The sequence below is a fragment of the Porites lutea genome, chromosome 5 (genome assembly GCF_958299795.1).
Source record: "Porites lutea chromosome 5, jaPorLute2.1, whole genome shotgun sequence".
Taxonomy (NCBI): Eukaryota; Metazoa; Cnidaria; class Anthozoa; order Scleractinia; family Poritidae; genus Porites; species Porites lutea.
In genome coordinates this window covers 43,410,752-43,430,148 of record NC_133205.1, presented here as the reverse complement: position 1 = coordinate 43,430,148, position 19,397 = coordinate 43,410,752, and the positions used below count along the sequence as shown (strand labels likewise).

Here is a 19,397-nt window from a genome sequence, read left to right as displayed (position 1 = left end):
AAACCTTTATGGCCTACTAAACAGTCCCAGTCTGCCTCGTTTTGGTGTTCCCTGTCCTCCTATAGGTTAAAGGCCGAACTGTTAGGGCCTTGGCACCATGTAGACACTATTTTATGCCTGTCTATACACACTGTGGTGTCCTAAAGAGCTTGGCCGAGTAGCCGTGCTCACACTGAGCCAATGATATCTCCCTGTCCTGGGATTGAGTGCCACATGCATCATGGGATGTGACAGTATTGCAACCACCATATCCGGGATGTGGAAGGAGCCAACCACCCTAGGTCCGGAGGACCTAAAGGGGCATTGCTTCTCAACCCAAAATCAAGTGCGATCATTTTTCTCTTGTTGTGGAGGAATTTACTCAAGAAATTTAGAAGAGATATTGGTGTACCTTTGGCTGAGGCGAGATCAGGTAAGTTTTTACTTTGCGCTTATCCTGTTTTTTATCTCGCTGTCATGCCTGAACGTGTTCTGCATGTAAATGACAATCACGCCGCCGCCATCCCTCGGGGATCAGACGACCGCGGCTCTGATGTTAGTTCTATCGATGGATCTATTCACACTGCGGAATTATATGAAAATGTATGTGTGGATGAAAACTTTTAGGAGTTCAATGAAAAATTTATTGACAAACTTAATAAGCTTGAGGGACAGTATTTTAACTCTTTACACGTCGAGAAAGCACCAACAAATGTTTCGTATAGCCATTCTACGTAAACACGTGGCGGTCAAAACAAGCATTTGACTGACTTTGAGAAGCATAACTTTCATGCAGAGAATGTAACTCCGGAGAACAAGAATTTGCGTGACAAGTTTATTCAACAGCGTCGTTTTTCCTTACATGGCAAACCTCATGTAGCAAATGATGCAGAGGGGTCAATAGCTTCCCTGACTATTTACGATGCTCCATACGAATGACCACAGGGATCCGCAGCCTTCTCAAACCTCATGCTTGTGTCCAAGGCGACAGAAAAAGTAGCGGCTACCCAACTCTGGGAATATTTATGTCCAAATGGATTAAATGAGGAACTTCAGTCTGCTTATAAAGCTAATCATAGCTGTGAAACAGCTCTGATTCGAGTACAGGATATCCTCAAAACCATTGATAGTCATTGCGGTGTTTTGCTTTTGCTATTGGATCTTTCTGCAGCCTTTGATATGGTTGATCATGAAATTCTTCTAGGAAGAGTCTCCTCTAGGTTTGGTATCAAAGGAAAAGCCCTAGATTGGCTACGATCTTACCTTACAGACCGTACTCAGCTTGTGAAAGTAGACGACGCTTCATCCACGGTACGACCCCTTCATTGGGGTGTGCCTCAAGGTTTGGTCCTAGGCCCCATGCTTTACTTATTGTATACATCTCCACTGGGTGATATTGTTCGTGAGCATGGCTTGTTGTTTCACTTTTATGCTGATGACTCACAGCTTTATACATCTTTTGCTTGCAATGACACCTCTGATTTAGTGGCTGCAAAACAACGTCTTGAGAACTGCGTTGCTGACATCAATTTGTGGATGACTGCCAACAAGTTAAAGCTTAACAATGATAAATCAGAATTTCTCTTTCTGCACTCCCGTTTTCGTCATTCGTTGCCCCTGCCCACGATTTCGGTTGGCATGGAAAACATCAGGCCCTCTCAACAGGCTCACAATCTTGCCGTGATTTTTCACGACACAATGTCACTTTCACCTCATGTTAATACAATAGTTAAGGGTGCCTTCTATCACATACGAAATATGTCTAAAATAAGAAAATACATCAGTACAAGTACCACAGAAATTCTAATTCACAGTTTTGCTAGCTCAAAGTTGGACTTTTGTAATTCTCTTCTTTTTGGTGCCCAAAAACGGGACATAGCTAAGTTGCAGTCTGTTCAGAATGCGGCTGCTCGAATTATCGCCGGTCTCAAAAAACGAGATCACATCACGGAGACTCTAAGAGATCTTCACTGGCTTCCTGTTAAGGAGAGATTTGTTTTTAAAATAAATTTAATAACTTTTAAAACATTGAATGGCTCTGGTCCCCGATATCTTAAAATTTTACCATCAAGCAAGGACATTACGGTCATCAAGGGATCATTTACGCCTTGAAGAACCAAATTTTAACATGAAAACTTATGGCCAGCGAGCGTTTTCCGTTGCTGCCCCCCAACTATGGAACAAGCTCCCCTTTGAAATTCGAGCTTGTTCTGATGTTAATCTCTTTAAATCTAAGTTGAAAACGTTTCTTTTTAAAAAGGTATATGACATTTAGTTTCCTCATATTTGATTTTGTTTTTGATTTTGTTGTTTTGTGCTTAATGATATTCTTATATCGTTTTTTACATTGTAAAACGCTTAGAACAGCGATGTATAAGCGCTATATAAATTCCATTATTATTATTATTATTATACGAATTACCGGATGCCACAATCATTCATAGATTGAGGCCTTATCATGCAGTTTTGTGGTATCACCGCGGTACATTTCGCGTGCACAATCATGTCATAGGCCGCGATCTGGGCAAGCCAGCGTCCCACAGCCGCCTGATGTAGATGTGAATGCTGATCTACACATGAGTGATGTCTCTTCGTCTTCCTCTGATGAAAATCCTGAGAATCCTGAAGTTTCGCAGCCTTCTCGACCGATTGTTGTTGATCCTGAATCCATTTTAGCTGAATTAGCTGCATCTGAGAGTGATCAACACCGTCTTTTGGACTATCAGGGGCTTATTGTGGAAAACCCTTCCCCCCCAGATCCCTCTACGACTCCCGAGGAGCCAGAGGTGAAAGATCAACCCACTGCTGAGTCATCTACTTCTAATTTATCTGTTCCTGAGTTGTCTGTTAGCGAGAATTCATCTGCCTGCTCATCTGATCCCTGTGCTGAGGGTACCCCCTTCCCCCTTGGTTTCTGAGAATTCATCTGTCTCCGATAATGTTTCTGAGAATTCATCTGTTCCTGATGCCTCTTCTGCTGCTACATCTGTGGTGAGTATACACCTCCTCCCGGCTTCATGTGCTGAGATTTGTGATAACTCTGCGGCAGTACATCAGCTCCCTCAGTCTGTTAATCTGAGGCCCCCTCGAACCTCTGGTTTAGGTTGTCGAAGACCCGCTCCTATTGTTTTGTCTGCTCGGGGCCAGAAGCCAACTCAACCTTCTTTGGTAACATCGAAGAAAACTGATGAATCCGAAGAGATGGCCGCTCAGAGCACCACCTCAAAATGTGAGGATCCTTCCCGATTCGTAGATTTCAAATAACTAGTATTAATTGGCGAGGATTCGATCCTCAGCATGAGCTTTATATTTTTGATCATGCTAAGAATTTTGATCTTTGTTTTGTGCCAGATGCCATAAAACAGTTGTCCACTCGCTGGTCAGGGTCTTAGTTTTAGGTCCCCAGCGATTGGCAAGCAAGATGGCACCGCAATTTTGATTTCTGAATTTTTTCCTGGTAAAGTTTTATCATGGTGTAAAGATTCAGGGGGACAGATTGTTGGTTTGCTTGTTGCTATTGATGACATTAAATTTAATTTTGTTAATGTTTATACGCCTACCAATCTCACAGAGCGTAAATCCTTTTTCGAATCTTTACATGAATTTTTCTTTCCCGCTCACTTTCTGATTGTTGGTGGCGATTCTAATTGTTATGAATGCGACCTTGATAAGTTTGAAGGAAATATTTCATTAGCGGCCTATTTAACTGATTTTCGGACTGCTTTTTTTAATCTTATTGATATCTGGCCCAATTTGCACCCGCGTTTGCATGATGTCTCTTGGTTTAATTCTGATTTTTTGATCGGTTCACATTTAGATAAGTTCTTGATCTCGAAAAGTCTTGTTCAATCCATGTCTTTGTGTACTCCTTCACCGTGTTGTTTTTCTGTTCATGATTTCGTTAATTTATATGTTAATTTGGCTAGTTTATGCGCCCACCAGTCTCACACAGCGTAATCCTTTTTCGAGTCTTTACATGAACTTTTCTTTCCCGCTGACTTTCTGATTGCTGGTGGCGATTTTAATTGTTATGAACGCGATCTTGTTAAGTTTGGAGGAAATATTTCATTAGCAGCCTATTTAACTGATTTTCGGACTGCCTTTAATCTTATTGATATCTGGCCCAACTTGCACCCGCGTTTGTGTGATGTCTCTTGGTTTAATTCTGATTTTTCGATCGGTTCGTGTTTAGATAAGTTATTGATCTCGGAAAGTCTTGTTCAATCCACGTCTTTGTGTACTCTTTTGCCGTGTTGTTTTTTTCATCATGATTTTTTAATTTATATGTGAATTTGGCTAGTACTACTCCCAGTGGCCGCTGTGTGTGGAAATTTAATAATTCATTACTTTCTGATTCTTATTTTTTTCTTTTATTTTGGATCGTATTTCTGATCTTTCTTCGTGTGTTTCATATTTTGAATCTGTGAGTGACTGGTGGGAATTTTGCAACTCTTCTTTACAGCTTGATATTATTGATTATTCTAAATCTAAGCGCAAAGCCTTGTGTCGTGAGCGGGTGTTATTAACAAATCTTATAATTAATTTGAAACAATTTTTGGTCCAGGGTGACATGTCCATTGCAGCTGAGATTTCTTCTTTGGAGGCACAACTTAAGGCTTAGCATCTTTTCGATGTAGAGGGGGCTAAGGTTAGGAGTAGGATTCACTGGTTAGAAAAGGGCAAAAAGCCCACTCGCTTCTTTTTCCAGCTCGAAAAGGAGCGGGCTGCAAAACATGTTATTAATTCTGTTTTTAATTCTCAAGTTGTAGAAGTCTCTTCCCGTCCAGCTATCGAATAGGCGCACGTGGATTTTTACACCCAGTTGTTTGCCGCCAAGCCTGTTGATTTATTTTCTCAAAGGCAATTGTTTTCTAATCTTACAGTGAAATTAAGCGATTTAGAGCATGATTCATGCGAGGGCTCCATTTCTTTGCCAGAGATTTCTGCTGCTGCTAAGTCTCTCTCGCTCAATAAATCTCCTGGGCCGGATGGTTTTACACTTGAATTCTACTTACATTTTTGGGATTTATTTGGGCCTCTTTTAGTTAATGTTTACAACGACAGTTTTAGTAAGGGTTCTCTTTGCGCATCAATGTGATTGAGTGTTACACGTTTAATTTTCAAGAAGAGAGGTAATATCAAGGAGCTAAAAAATTAGCGCCCTATTTCCTTGCTTAATGTCGATTACAAAATTGTATCTAAAGCTATTACTTTGCGTCTTTCGGAGGTTATGAGTGTTTCAGTTGACCCGGATCAGACATGTTCTGTTCCAGGTAGGTCGATCTCATCTAATCTCATTCTATTGCGTGACGTCCCTGATTTCATTGAACATACTAATGAACCTGGAATTTTAGTTAACCTCGATCTGGAGAAAGCTTTCGATCGTGTTAATCATACCTTTTTGTTAAATCTCCTAGAGCATTTTGGTTTCAGACCCGATTTTCTTAAGTGGGTTCCCACCTTCTTCCGTGGCGCTAACATGCGTATTCTACTTAATGGGTGGCTTACCGATCAAATTTTTCTTAGACGAGGTGTTCGACAAGGAGATCCCTTTCTCCTTTGTTATACGTTTTATGTATTGAGGTTCTTGCATTACAAATTAGAGTTGATCCGCATGTCAAAAGCTTTCTCCTTCCTAGTGTTAAAGATACTTGTTTCACGGTCCGTAATTATGCTGATGATACAACTACCTTTTTAAGGGATCTCCCTTCTTTAGCTGCGCTTTTTGATGTTGTTTCCCTATATGAGAGGCTCTGGGGCAAAGTTAAGGCGTAGTAAAACTGAGGCTATGTGGGTGCGTGCTTTTAAATGACGTGAGGACGAGTTCTTTGGTACGTGGGTTAAGAAGATGAAAGTTTTGGGGGTATAGTTTGGTACAGTCTAGGTTGAGCAGGATAACTGGCAGCCGAAGATCAATAAATTTGAGAAGTCGATCAATTTATGCAAGTCTCAGAGTCTCTCTCTTATCGGGAAAGCAATGCTTATTAATATTATTAGCTTAAGTAAATTCTCTACCTTGCTTCTATTTTGTTACTCCCTGACTGGGTTGTTCATCGTGTTAATCAAATTATTTGGCCTTTTTTGTGGGGATTACGTCTCGAGACCGTTGCTCCTAATACAGGTTATTGTGTGAATGATGGTGGGTTGGGCCTCACAAATTTTGTTTTAAAATGTGAGGCTCTTCGCACTGCCTCCTTGATTAATACGATCCGCAATTTAGAGGATTAGAGCTTTTTTCTTTGTAAATATTTTATTGGCTGGCATCTTGCACATTTGCATAAGGATTGGGAGAGCTTGCGCGACAACTCTTCGCTTAGTTCCTTCTTTCCGACCTCTTTCTATTCTTCATGTTTGAATGTTCTATTACGCTTAAATCTGGATAAGGTTCAGCTTACTACTAGTGTTATCTATGCTCATCTCCTTAGTCTTAAGTCTTTGCCTCCGAGAGTACACCGCGGCTGGGCCCCTTTCCTTGGTCCCGATTTCCCTGCTACCGATTTCTGGACCAGGGTGAGAGACTCGACAGATAATAAAATGAATGATCTTTTTTTTGGTTGATTGCCCTACACGGCATCAAAGTATGTGATTCTCTCCCAAATTGGGGTTACATTTCTAATGGCCGAAGCGGTGTTTGTCCTCGTAAGAAAACAATTGATCACTGTTTCGTCAATTGCGCGCCCTCTAAATGCCTATGGTCGCACTTCCGGCCTATGCTTCCTTCACTTACGGGCTATGCATTGCCAGTTTAGCAACTATTTTCCGTTTACGGTTTCGACAACCTAGTTTGAAGAAGGCTTTCATGGCACGATTTATTATTAAGAATGTTTTATTTTCTATTTGGATCTTCTGCAACAAAAGTACTTTTTATAATGGTAATTAATGAAGACCATCGTGCTATAATTAAATTCCTGCTCCATTCAATTAAGGGTCAAGTTAAGCTTGATTTTCAATGCCTTGCCCGGGAGAAGTTTTTGTCACAATGGGTTCTTACAGGGTTTTGTTCTCTGCGTGGTGATGTTTTGTCTTTTCACTTTTAGCAAGGAAAGCCTTCTTCTTTAGATCAAATTTATCTATTAAGGGCGATAATCAAGGGACAATTAAGAGACAATTAATGGACATTCAAGAGTTATTCAAGAGACATTTGTGGATATTCTGTTCATGTAATTTTATTTTTTAGCTGCTGATTTTCCTGTGATTCCATGTTCAGTTAAGTAGCCTGTAAACTAATGAGCAATCAATTGTTTGACTAAATAGTTTTAAAAGTGAAAAAAACTTATGCCATTAGGACTGTAGTTTTTTGACAATTTGATTTTAGACTGTTCTTTTTGTGACCTGTCATGCTTTGACTAGTCATTTTCTAAAAATTTAACCTTTTCTGAAGCGATTTTCTCACGTGGATCCCACGCGAGGATCACGTGCCTACGTCATGGAGTCCGCTACAAATGCTGGGAGTGTCGCTCCCTTGAGCGCTGTTTCTGTTTGTTTTGCAAGAAGATGTAGTCGCTAATTTATCTGGGCCCGAAAACCCTGTTTTTTCCGTTCCTGTACCGTCTTTTTCAGCGGTGGTTGCTGAGAAAAATGTGAGTGCTGTTGCTATCCCTGTTCAAGATGAAAACGCTTTGCCTAACTGTCCTTTGACCGCTTTTTTCATGCCACTGATGTATTACACGCTTTAAGAGAGTCCAATGTGAATAGTTCGGATGTGTCATGTCTGCAGCGCAACAGCAATGGGAAGTGGTTGAAACAGCATGCTATTTTTGATTTTGCTAATAATTCACACGCAGATTTTGTTTGTTTGCAAGAAACTTTAATGAGTGATGATTCTCTTATTTCTGCTTACAGTTCAAAATGGAACGATCCTGGTTTTTGATCTCCAGCCTTGGGAAAACAAGGTGGAACTGTTATTCTTGTCCGGGAAAATTCTGATTTTGAAATTAAAAAGTGGCAGTGGCACTCCTCAGGCCGTATTGTTAGCGTTCTGGCGAGTTTAGGTGAACTTAATTTTAACCTTGTTAATATTTATGCTCCCACGAATTTGACTGAAGGAGATGCTTTTATGAGAGTTTACAGGAGTTTTTCTTCCCAAATGCTTTGAAAATTATTGTTGGTGATTTTAATTGCGTTGAAAACGTTTTGGATAAACACGGCGGGGTTTTTTCCAAGCAAAATATTTGACTGATTTTCACACGCACTTCAAATTGATTGACATCTGGCGAAAACTGCATGGCCGTCAAAATGAATGTACCTGGTTCAACTCAGATAAATCTATAGGTACTAGACTGGTTAAATTTTTCATAGATCCTGATTTGTCTTTTAATGCTAGAACTTGAGAAATTTTTCCTTTTGTGCTTTCGGATCATGACAGTGTTCATTTATCTCTCGATCTACGTGATGTTTACTCACGTGGTCCTGGAATTTGGAGGCTAAATTTAGATTTGCTGAAGGATGAACTTTCCTGTTCGCAAATTTTTGGAACTTACTTCTGCTCATGTTGAAATCATAGAGGCATTTTCTTTTATCCACGAGTTGTGGGATTTTTTAAAAGAATCTATTAGAGAAACAGCTTTAATTTTTGGGAGACAGAAATCTCGTAAATAAAATCTTGATAGAGTTCGCAATACTAATTCCCTTTATGCCCGCCGCGCTTTCCTCACCAGAAATGTTGCAGCTAAGCAAACCATTGACAGTCTTGAAAGCGAATTGAAAGCAATTCTTTTAGAACAGCACAGATCAGTGCACATCAGAAGCAGAGCCCAGTGGCTTGAGGAGGGAGAACAACCCAGTAAATATTTTTTTAAATTAGAGTCTCATCGGGCACAGTAAAACAGTCAAATCTGTTATCAATTAAACTAGAGTAGAAGTCACATCTTAGGATGATATTGAGCAAACTCATGATTTTTATTCACAATTGTACTCAGCTGATCAAATTGATGTTTCTTTTCAAAATGAACTTTAAGTCAAATTGACACCTTTTCGATGACAACAAACGAGAATTATGTGAAGGAGGTTTGAACTTTACTGAAATTACCACTGCCATACGAGGTCTCTCAACGGGGCAAACTCCAGGGCCTGATGGCCTCCGCTAGGAATTTTATGTTAAATTTTGGAACCTTCTTGATCCTCATCTATTGAAAAATTGAAAGTTTTTAATTTCAGTCTTGAAAAAGGTTTTTTACGTGATTCCCTGCAAGAAAATGTCGCTCGAATCCTCTTCAAATGGGGGATAAGAAACTCCTACAAAATTTCCTTGCTTAATGTTTACTACAAAATCTGTTCAAAATCAATTGCTAGTCAGCTGTCCAAAGTTTTATCATCAATTATTAAAGAAGACCAAACTTGTTCTGTGCCTGATAGGACCATTTTTTGAAAATTTAGCCTTGTTTCGAGACGTTTTAGACCATATAAACACTACTAATGAGACCAGTATTCTTATAAGTCTTGATCAAGAGAAAGCCTTTGATCGCGTTGACCATGCCTTTTTATGTGGTACTTTAGAGCACTTTGGTTTTGGCCCCAGTTTTTCACAGTGGATTTCTACATTATACCATGGAGCATCCACGAAAATTATAGCCAATGGCTTTCTGACAGAAAATGTTTCTGAAGAGAGGAGTGAGACAGGGCGACTCACTGTCTCCCCTTCTCTATGTTATCTGTGCTGAAGTGCTTGTGCAGAATGTTCGTAATCATACTGGTATTCAAGGTTTTCTCCTTCCTGGTGCCAATAGTTATTTGAAGATCAGACAGTATGCTGACAAATCAACCTGCTTTGTTTAAGACACCTTTTTGTTGCAAAATTTATTTTATTTGTTACGCAAATACAAGAGAGGTACTGGTGCGAAACTTAATTTGAGTAAGACTGAAGGTATGTGGCTAGGTGCTTAGCGCTCTAGACCTGATACCCCTCTGTTGCTATCATGGGTTACAAAAATGAAAATTTGTGGCGTCTAGTTTTCCAATGGGTTAGTCAATGTCAATCCAGACAATTGGCTACCTAGAATTTCTTAGTTAGAATCTAATCTAAATTTGTGGAAGTGTCACTCCTTATCCCTTGTCGGGAAAGTCCCTGTTGTTAATCTTCTCGGAGCAAGTAAGTTTTAGTTCCCTGCTAAGATTTTACCCACCCCAGAGAGGGTTGTTTCTCGATTGAAGAAACTTGTTTTTCCTTTTCTGTGGGGGTCCAAGATAGAGACTGTTAGTACAAAGTCTCTATCTGTCTCAGCTCAACAAGGTGGCCTAGGCCTCATTGATTTGTGTGTAAGAGCACAGCCCTTAAGGTCTCAGCTCTAGTGAATACCATTGACATCCCAGACACTAAAGAGTTTCTGATAATGATTTATTTTATTGGTTCTCAGTTCGCCAGGCTCAGGGGGGAGTGGTCACATCTACGTGACAATTCCTTCCCTAGTGCCTTGGCCCCGTCTAAGTATGATGAATGTGTATTTAACTCCTTGGTAACAGTGACTAGGAGAATACCAGCTAAGTCGAGTTTTTATTTTTCTTCTAAGAATTGTTATGGCGAATTGCTAAAAGATGCTACCTCGATCCCTGTTCTCCTGTACAGGTGGTCCACTATACTGGGTTACCCACTATCTCTTTCCACTCATTGATCCCTTATTCATGATTCCTTGACAGAAAACTATAAGAATGATTTACCCTGGTTTATTACATTGAGAGCTGTAAAAGTGAGAGATTCCCTTAAATCTTGGGGATACTCGGACTCAGACCTCTGCGCCCATTGTGGTCGAAGAGAAACTATTGATCATCATTTTTCCAATATTGTTCCAGAGCTAAGAGGGTGTGGGCCACCTTAACCCCCACCCTTTCTCGTCTCTTCCCTCAGCCTTTCGTGGTGAATTTTCAATCTGTTTTCTTTTACTCACGGTTCAATGCTTGCTTTGCTTCGCTCAGTGTTTAAAGTGTCTCAAGTGAATCATGTGAAAATGTGAGTTCTGTTGCTCACGGGCCATTTTACCTGCCCGTTTTAAACAAGTTGTAGCTTGAGAAGTTGGGGAACCTGTTGTATGATCAGAGGACGACAACCGTTTACCGGGGCGACCGCTAACTGCTTTTTTTGGCCTCAAATCTGTTTGCCTTTGTGCAATGTTTTTTCTGCTTTACAAGAAGCTGGCCTCGATGGTTTAAGCATGGCATGCATTCAATGAAAAGCTAGTGGGGAGATCTTCTTAACATTTTGAAGGCAGAACTTATGGAACGCTTCGTTTGCTCCAGTGTTTTAAATGTGAATGGTGCTCCTTACGGTATTGAAGATGTTGACTGCCCACTTACTTTTGTGCAAATCTTCGACGCACCACATGAACTCCCTGACTCAGCAATCATTTAACATTTAGCAGATTATAGTGAATGATTTTTTCGTGACCCTGGATGGGAAAATGTTCAGGACCACAGCTACCATTATCAAGTCCGAATGAAAAAGCCTATTCCCAGCTACACGCCATTCGGCAAGAACTTTATTCAGTTCCACTATGTTGGACAGCCTAAAACATGCTGCCTTTGTCACTCAGCCTCACACTTTGCCAAAGCCTGTCATACGATAATGTTTCAACTGTGAAAAAACCGGTCACCTGGCCAGCAATTGCCCCACTCCTGTTGCTTGCAATATTTGTAAGGCTACGAATCATCTGGCTTGCAAATTTCCTTTCTCATGGACCATCTCACAGAAATTCTTCCCGAAAACAAACCAGACAACATGCCGCAAATATGCTTACCTTCGAACGATGTTTTGGGTGCCTTGCAAACCACGGGTTTGGATGGTTCGAGTATTGCATGTTTTCAGAGAAAATTGAGTGGTGAGATCCTGTAGACCTTCCGGAAAGCTGAAGTGAAAGAAAAATTTGTTTGTTCCAGTGTTTTGAAAGAAAATGGCGCCCAGTACAAAAATCTAAGATGTTGACCACCCGCTAACCTTTGTTCAAGTGTTTGATGCACCACCCGAGCTACCCAATACAACTATAATCCAGCACCTTGCTCCTTTCTGTGAAGTTATTACCTATTGTTGGGGGTTTTTCCGAGAACCTGGATGGGAAAATGTACAGGATGGAAGCCGTCATTACTGGGTGAGAATGAACAGCCCAATTTGAAGTTACACGCGGTTCGGAAAATATTTGTTCAATTTCCTTGTGTGGGACAACCAAAAACATGCTGCCATTCACCATCACACTTCGCTAATGCTTGCCATTCTATAATTTGCTTCAACTGTGAGAAGATATCGGAGGAATCTGATGAAAATACCCCTCTTGCAAAACGGATTCGCATATGACAAAGGGCAAACAGAAGAAAAATTCCCTCGAGAAAAATAATTATCTGGTATGTCTTTTATACAGCTTATGGTATTTGACGAAACAAAATTTTTCATATTATAATGCAGCCTGTAGATATGTTTATTTGAACTTTAATTCATAGTAGAAGTTGCACAAGGTTATATGCTTTTTGTACATGTAATCTTAATACATCGCTGCAATAGTAATAAGGTAAAAAAAAACTAGCACTAGCACCTGCCTGATGTGTGGACCTTCAGTTCATTTTGAAACCCCTGTACCTATTTGTTCAAAGTAGGAAAATTTTAATAGATACACTATAACTATTACGTTTTAACAAGATGAATAATATAACATTTAATTTGCATTTTATCATGATTAACATTTATTCATTGTAATATAGCTCTTTAGTTAATCTTGGTTGTACGTCAGATGTTTTGAAGGAAAAAATTAATACATTTTCTATATTTAGCACGCATTAATTCTCTCAGCAGAATGACGCAGCATATGAAGACTATGCCATAAAAAGGAGTACTGATGACTTGAAGTGAAAAATTTCATTGACCATGACCTTTCATGGCCTTTTCATCTTAATGGCTCGTATGGTTACAGGGCTAGTTTGCTCTGCTTATAATTCAGAGGGCAGCTGTAAAACCTCGGAATCAAAGGTGACAGCCAAGCTAGCCCTGGCATTTACAGCTGGCTAATGGTCAAGCTTATGGCTGGCTTCCACAGCTAGCCTGGTCAAGCCAGGCCATTTGCTCTGTTATGGTATTGGCCGGGCTAGCCACGGCTTCCCCAGATTTTTATCACTTGGCCAGCCCCGCCAAGGCTTTTGGGCCAGACTTTGACCCTGGTCTACCCCGGTCTGACCAGGCTCTTGATGCAAGGGGAGCCCTGCTGGCTTAAATCATGGAAACCATTGGCATGCTGATTATGTTTTGATGAACTGCCAGCTAATTTTGACTGGAAGAATGTGATGCTTTCTATCTCCTGTCACATGTATCTCTTGGTGGGAAAATTGAGTATATTGCCACCAAGGAAGCATCAAGACCGCAAGAAACAACTATTCTTAAAGGAAGCGCAGATCCTGAAATCAATGCATGACAAATACGTCGTTGTGATGAAAGCTGTCTGTGAAAAACCTCTTGCCATGATGCTAGAGTACGTGTTTTTCGATTTTGCACCATTTTGGCTCAGAGGTCGTGTAAGCCCTCTACAAGATTATTGTAATTTTATTTCTGCCACGGACGAAATGGTGTCATCTTTTGCCAGCTCACATATACGATGAGCCGCAGGTCAACAGAAAAGTGTTGACAACACATTTCTGCTGCCCTTTTTTTCAACTTTTGTATTTCTGTAGCTATACGCGACGCACTTTTGAACCATTCTCACATGAAAACATCGAGGGCAAATGATTTAGGAATTTGCTTGTTGCCATGAGATATCTATAACAAAAAATCACTTGTCCAATGTAAAGGCAAATTACTGGACAGGGCAGTGATACAGCATTCCCTATGGTTAGCTGAAAAAAATATAAAATGTACATGTCAGTCAACCTAGAAAGGGACAGAAAATAATGTAACAAAGCGCTACAGAAAAAAAGGAACCGGTAGCAAACTAAATGTTCGCTTTTTTCATGCTTTTTTTATGTTTAATTGCACAATATGAAACACTGCTACTTTTAATATGACTGTATTTATGGTCGAGTAATTCCACAGTGCAAGCTCTGTATAAGTGCGCTGATACCTAACCTTCCACTGTGTAGCCGCTTCTTTTTTTTTTTAATACAGTTGTCCTAACCACTATTCACATTTTAAGATGAAAACGGAAAGCACATTATTATTGTACACAAAAGCCAGCAAAATCCACTCAAAAGTTTAGATCATGATTTATGTAACCCACCCCACTACCAAACATACCAAACATCATAACAGAATTCTGTTTTGTGTGGTGCATACAAGGCTTGCTAAGGATCCCAGAGCATACCTTCTTTAAGCCACGTCTTTTTCCTCTACATCTGTGATTTTGGACATATATGTTGTCATGTTATATTCCCACTGCGCTGTGAGAGAGCCACTGATGTGACGGCAGCTATTGAATTTTAGCAGCCTACAAAGACCTAGTCGCTTTGTTTGTCAGATTTTAAGGATTTATTTGAATTTCTTAGACCATGTTTTCATGCCGTGTGGCAGTTCTGCCTATTAGTTAAGAACACCATAAACAAAATTATTCCTGATTTTACAGATAATTTTTGTGTCCGAAACGCTGACCGTGGAAACTGTCAGAGTCACATAGGGGGTCTATCTATTTTTAGTAATACTACACAGCACTAAATCCACCTGTGTTTCTCAGTGCGTCTAAGCTATGTGACTAGAAGTTCGAAGTATCGCACAAAATGTCCTTTCGTATACCAAAGTGAAAGCAAAAAACACCGGATAAGGAATTGTTCACAGATTTGGCTCATTTTGATTGGAGTGAGGTTGACCAGCAAACTCTGTTAGGGCAGGGGGCTTACAGAGTCGTAAATGTCATTCATTATCGGGAAGAGATGTTGTGTTGAAAATTCCCCGTGAAATTACTGGTATTGGAAAGGAATTCACCAAAGAAGTAAAGCTTCTGAATAGTGTCAGGGGACACCAAAACGTCATTTCCTTTAAGGCACTATGCATCTGCCCGTATGCTATAATTACAGAATATGTTGTGTTTTCTTTTGAACCGTTTGACAAAAAAGTTGTTAGTTTGTTATCAGACTTCTTGGGCGTGTTCATTCGCATTACGATTTCAAAGGATTTGAACATGTTGTACCCATAATTGCAACAGATGATGCAGTTGGCCTTAAATTTCTCCACGACAACGACATCGTGCACAGAGACCTAAACCTGGCAAACACCTTGTTAACTAACAAGCACCATGTTCAAATGCCTGAAGGTGAATTACAATTCTTTGGAACTGCCAGCCAGTTATCTACAAAATAGCGGATTTTGGGGAATGACGATGAGCCATAATTCAAATGCAGACTCTCCTCTCATCAAAGGTACAGCAACTAAATAGAGCACATCCAGCATACATGACTCCTGAAGCCTTTCTACCAGAATGTCAACCTTGAGAAGCCACTTCAGAGCTATTGAAAGCTGTTGACAGTTAGGCATATGATATGGTACGTTTCATTCTTGCCAACCCTTCCTTACCTGTACCGATCATCAAATCCACTCAAAGATGGTGTAGACTCCTTCTGAGAAATTTTAAGGAGATTTCAGCACCCACAATGCGCCGACGATTAAGACCTGTTGCAGGGGACTGATTGGGCAAACGCGGTACACCCACGTAACGTTTCCACCCAGTTTGACATTACCAAAAGAAAATGTTCTTTGGAATATGCTGTCACCAATCTTGGGGGATGTTTACTTTCACTTCGAAAAAAGTGATGTCACAAGCAGCGATTTCAAGTCACAGAAAACTGGAACAGTTGTTTGGATTTTTTGTTTGTTTGTGGGAAGTAGGCCTAAGTACCTGCTGGGAGGGAAAGGCATAGCCCCTTGCCCTAAATTCTTCATAAGCGATGTTTGCTTTGAACGGCCTAGGGTCGTTTTTCTTAGATCATGACTTCTGATGCTGGATTAGCTGATTAGGCTAACTGCGTCGAACAGCAAGAAGCCTTGCAAGCTCAAAATACTGCTCCAAGTGATCCTGTTTCTGTTGCCGCCATTGTTTATGATGTACCACAAGTGTCATCTTCTGCTGCTGCTACCGTTAATAATGTACCACAAGTGCAATCTTCATATGCTGGTGTTACTGCCTCTTCTCATCCTGACCACTCGGATAACTGGGCTAACGATGACTTATGCCACCCTTACCTGATCGTCCATGCTCGGCTTATGATTTTGTCCCTACTAAAGATCCCTTAGCTGCCATTCGCAGGGATGGTATTCCAATCAAGTCTGTACGATGTTTACAACACAAACGGAAAAATGAAGTTATGATCACGTTTGCCAAGCAAGAAATCAGAGATGAGTTTCAAGCAACCCCATCCTTTCACGTCAAGTGTTGTTGTCACTTTGTGCGATTGGCTAGCACTACCTACACCTACCTGACCATTTATGATGCCCCTCATGAGCTACCAGACTCTGGAATTGAAGAACAATGTGGCTTGCGAACTGGTGAGCAAATTGCTCCTCCAACTTCGGCATCAAATGGGTCAATAAACTTTAGATCCTAGGTGGTTATTTTTCGAATGGTTTGGTTAATGTGGAAGAAGATAATTGGGGACCTAAACTGGATAAGTTAACAAAAGATTTCGTTTTGTGGTCACAAAGAGATCTCTCTTTTTTTGGGTAGGGGGATGATTCTTAATGTTCTTGGTGCTAGAAGATTTTGGCATGTTAGCAGGATACTACCACCACCAAGCTGGGTTTCTCTTGAATACAAACAAAAACTGTTAGCCGGAAGCACTGTGTAACCCCCATTGACAACACTTGTCTGGACATTGTACACTTTGAAACAGTTTGCACTTGTCGAGTCTCTCCCAATATCGGGAGGGATTCACCACATGCAAATGGCATTGAAGCCGTTTCACCAATCTTGATCAGTGTTTTGATTTTTTTCTCACTCTGTGTCCTTGTCCCCTGAACCTTGTTTTTGTCGTAAATGTTTCTCTCTTTTAACTTTTCTTCACAGTAAACAAGGCTATCTCCCGGATGATTTTTCTTGTAAAAATTTGTATAGCCTTGTTTTGGAGCTTCCTAGCTACTCTCCGCATTCCTCCGGTTTTTGGGCCACTTCACATGAAAGGCTGATTAACCGGTGGGCCACGGTGTGGAGTAAGTCCGGTCTTGAGCTCATTGAAAACAAGAAAACTGGTTTACTTTAATTAATCATTCATCACACATCCATTTCCGTTACATTCTAAAAACTTGGGGATACAAGAATAAAACTGACAAGTGTGCCTTGTATTTCCAAGTTGAAACAATTGAACATTGTTTTTGTTTTGCACTCATGTGCACACTGTGTGGAATTTTTTTGCATCCCACTTGCCCCGTCTTTCTGATCGTCCTTTTTCTGTTAGTCCTTCCTCTTTTTTCTTTCCTTTTTCTTGTCACACCTCTTCTCCTTCTTTTTCACTTTATTGTTTCACGACTGCTACGGTTTTGTTTTGGATCTGGCAAACTAGAAATCTGGCAACCTTTGGAAATTCTGTTTTAAGCACGACTCAAATTGTTAACTTGATTAAAAGGGATATTTCCTGCCCCATTGTATCTGCAAAACAAGATGAAAAAGAAAATTTTTGGTCCACTGGCCCTGACCTCTGTAAAATAACTGGTAAAAATTCCGTTTCCTTTTCCTGACAGCTGATTTTTGTATACAGCCTCTTACTATACATGGCCACTTTAATTAATATCGCCTAAGTTAAGCTTACTTTCTCTTTGATCTTGGATATTTAGTTGTCTCCTCTCTTGCAGGAGTGTACATAGTCTTTACACCTTATAGCGAGCCCCATCAGTGTCATGGGAGTGCTCTTTGGCTCGTGTTTGTCTGTCTTTTGGTGTACTTTGGCGTTGTTAAATTGTCCCTGTTTTCCCTGGATTTTGGCCCCTGCTTTGCTGCCTGGTCTTTTTGTTCCAACAGATAGCACGCCATCAGTCTCGTGGAGTGTCTCCCAGTTGTTATTTTCATGGTGTAGTTAGCTCTAGATAGTTGTAGTTAGTGCCTCTCGCAACTTTCAACTTGTCCTGCCATGCCATCTTGCCTTACGTATGTTCATCCTGTTGTGTGTTCTTGTAAGGGGTGGCGGGGCCCATTACCCCAGCGATTTGGGCGTGCTTGCGCACCCATCCTGAGGCATGTTAACTTGTAATGCATAGTTTGGCGTCGATCAGTGCTGTGGCCATATGGCAATGTTCTATGTCATAAAATGGGCGACTTGCATTGCACTCTGCCTTGGATGCCCGCCTCAAAACAAAAAAAAACTTACCAGACGCGGGAGGCACTTTGATCAAGGAGGCCGTCCTCTCAAGGAGATGCCCTCTCATTTCACTTCGATTGGGTTGACCCTTGCAATTACCCCAGATGTGGGTAACTCGAGCTTACAGTTTCTGATAGTGGGGACCTGCATCCATGTTAGTCCCCGGGTCTTGTAGTAATTGTATTTAGCGCGGTTGGCCAGTTATTAAAGAATGTGCGACAAGGAATCAAATACTAACCTGCATTTGATTGTTTCAAATACAGGGGAAGGGGAAATCACAGAGAAAGAGTGAATGGAGAAGAGAATTCTCTGGGGACTTAGAAAGATGGTAAATTTTTTTGGATTATGTTTGCTTGAAGTTGATTTCTAGCTAAGCTAACATAAATTAAAAAGCAGCGCAGTAGAGAATGAAATGTTTTTCGTGGCACTCTCAAAAGTGAAGTGAAATTCGCAAGGGATGTTAAGAAAGAGGATGGTAGACAGTAGAAAAGCAAGCAACCAGGATCACCAATATCAGTCTTTCCCTTGATTACATATCTCACATATCTTTGAACCAGAACTTGTTTCCTTGTATATATTTACCTCACCCCTTCTCTCGTTTGTCTTTACCACACAGTGCTGGTTTTGGTGTTTAACTTAAACTGTCTAGCTATTAAAAACAAGTGTTAGCTAAGTTGGTCTTGTCATGATCAATGGCAAATTTTATTTGACCCTTTCTCTGGCATTTGCGGCCGTTTTCTCAGCCTGTAGTTGCACTTAAAGGCAAATGTAGACTTCTGGAAGCTGTGATTTGAAAAAAGTGACGTCACAAAGGGTGATTTGAAGACACAGATCAAAATGGAACATTGACATCTGCTCTGGAATGAACGAGCAGTCTATGCCCAAGCTATATTATTGTGAAAGAATGACCTCGCGACTCAATTGCTTGGAGTAATAACGCCGCGTAACTTTGGAACTGACAGCAGAGGTACATTCCAGCAAGGGGTATAACAGCAGAAATGATAGAAAAATTCCTCAAAAAAATAAGAAGAGAACAAGCCAACAACACGGGGTATTCCCAGGTAGTCACTCATTCAAGTACTTACCCCGCGTGACAGGGCTTAACTTCAGTGATCAGAAGAGAACTGTTTTTTTTATTATTTTTAAAAGGATCAATTTGAGCTATATTATGTACAGGAGAT

At 40.5% G+C, this 19,397-nt stretch overlaps 1 non-coding gene across 1 annotated transcript; it reads left to right on the top strand.

Moving 5' to 3' along the window:
• The first annotated feature begins 18,217 nt into the window (after nucleotides 1–18,217).
• On the top strand, nucleotides 18,218–18,381 carry LOC140939905 (U1 spliceosomal RNA). The gene has a single exon (XR_012166221.1). It is a non-coding gene; the product is annotated as a U1 spliceosomal RNA (small nuclear RNA).
• The last annotated feature ends 1,016 nt before the right edge of the window (nucleotides 18,382–19,397 follow it).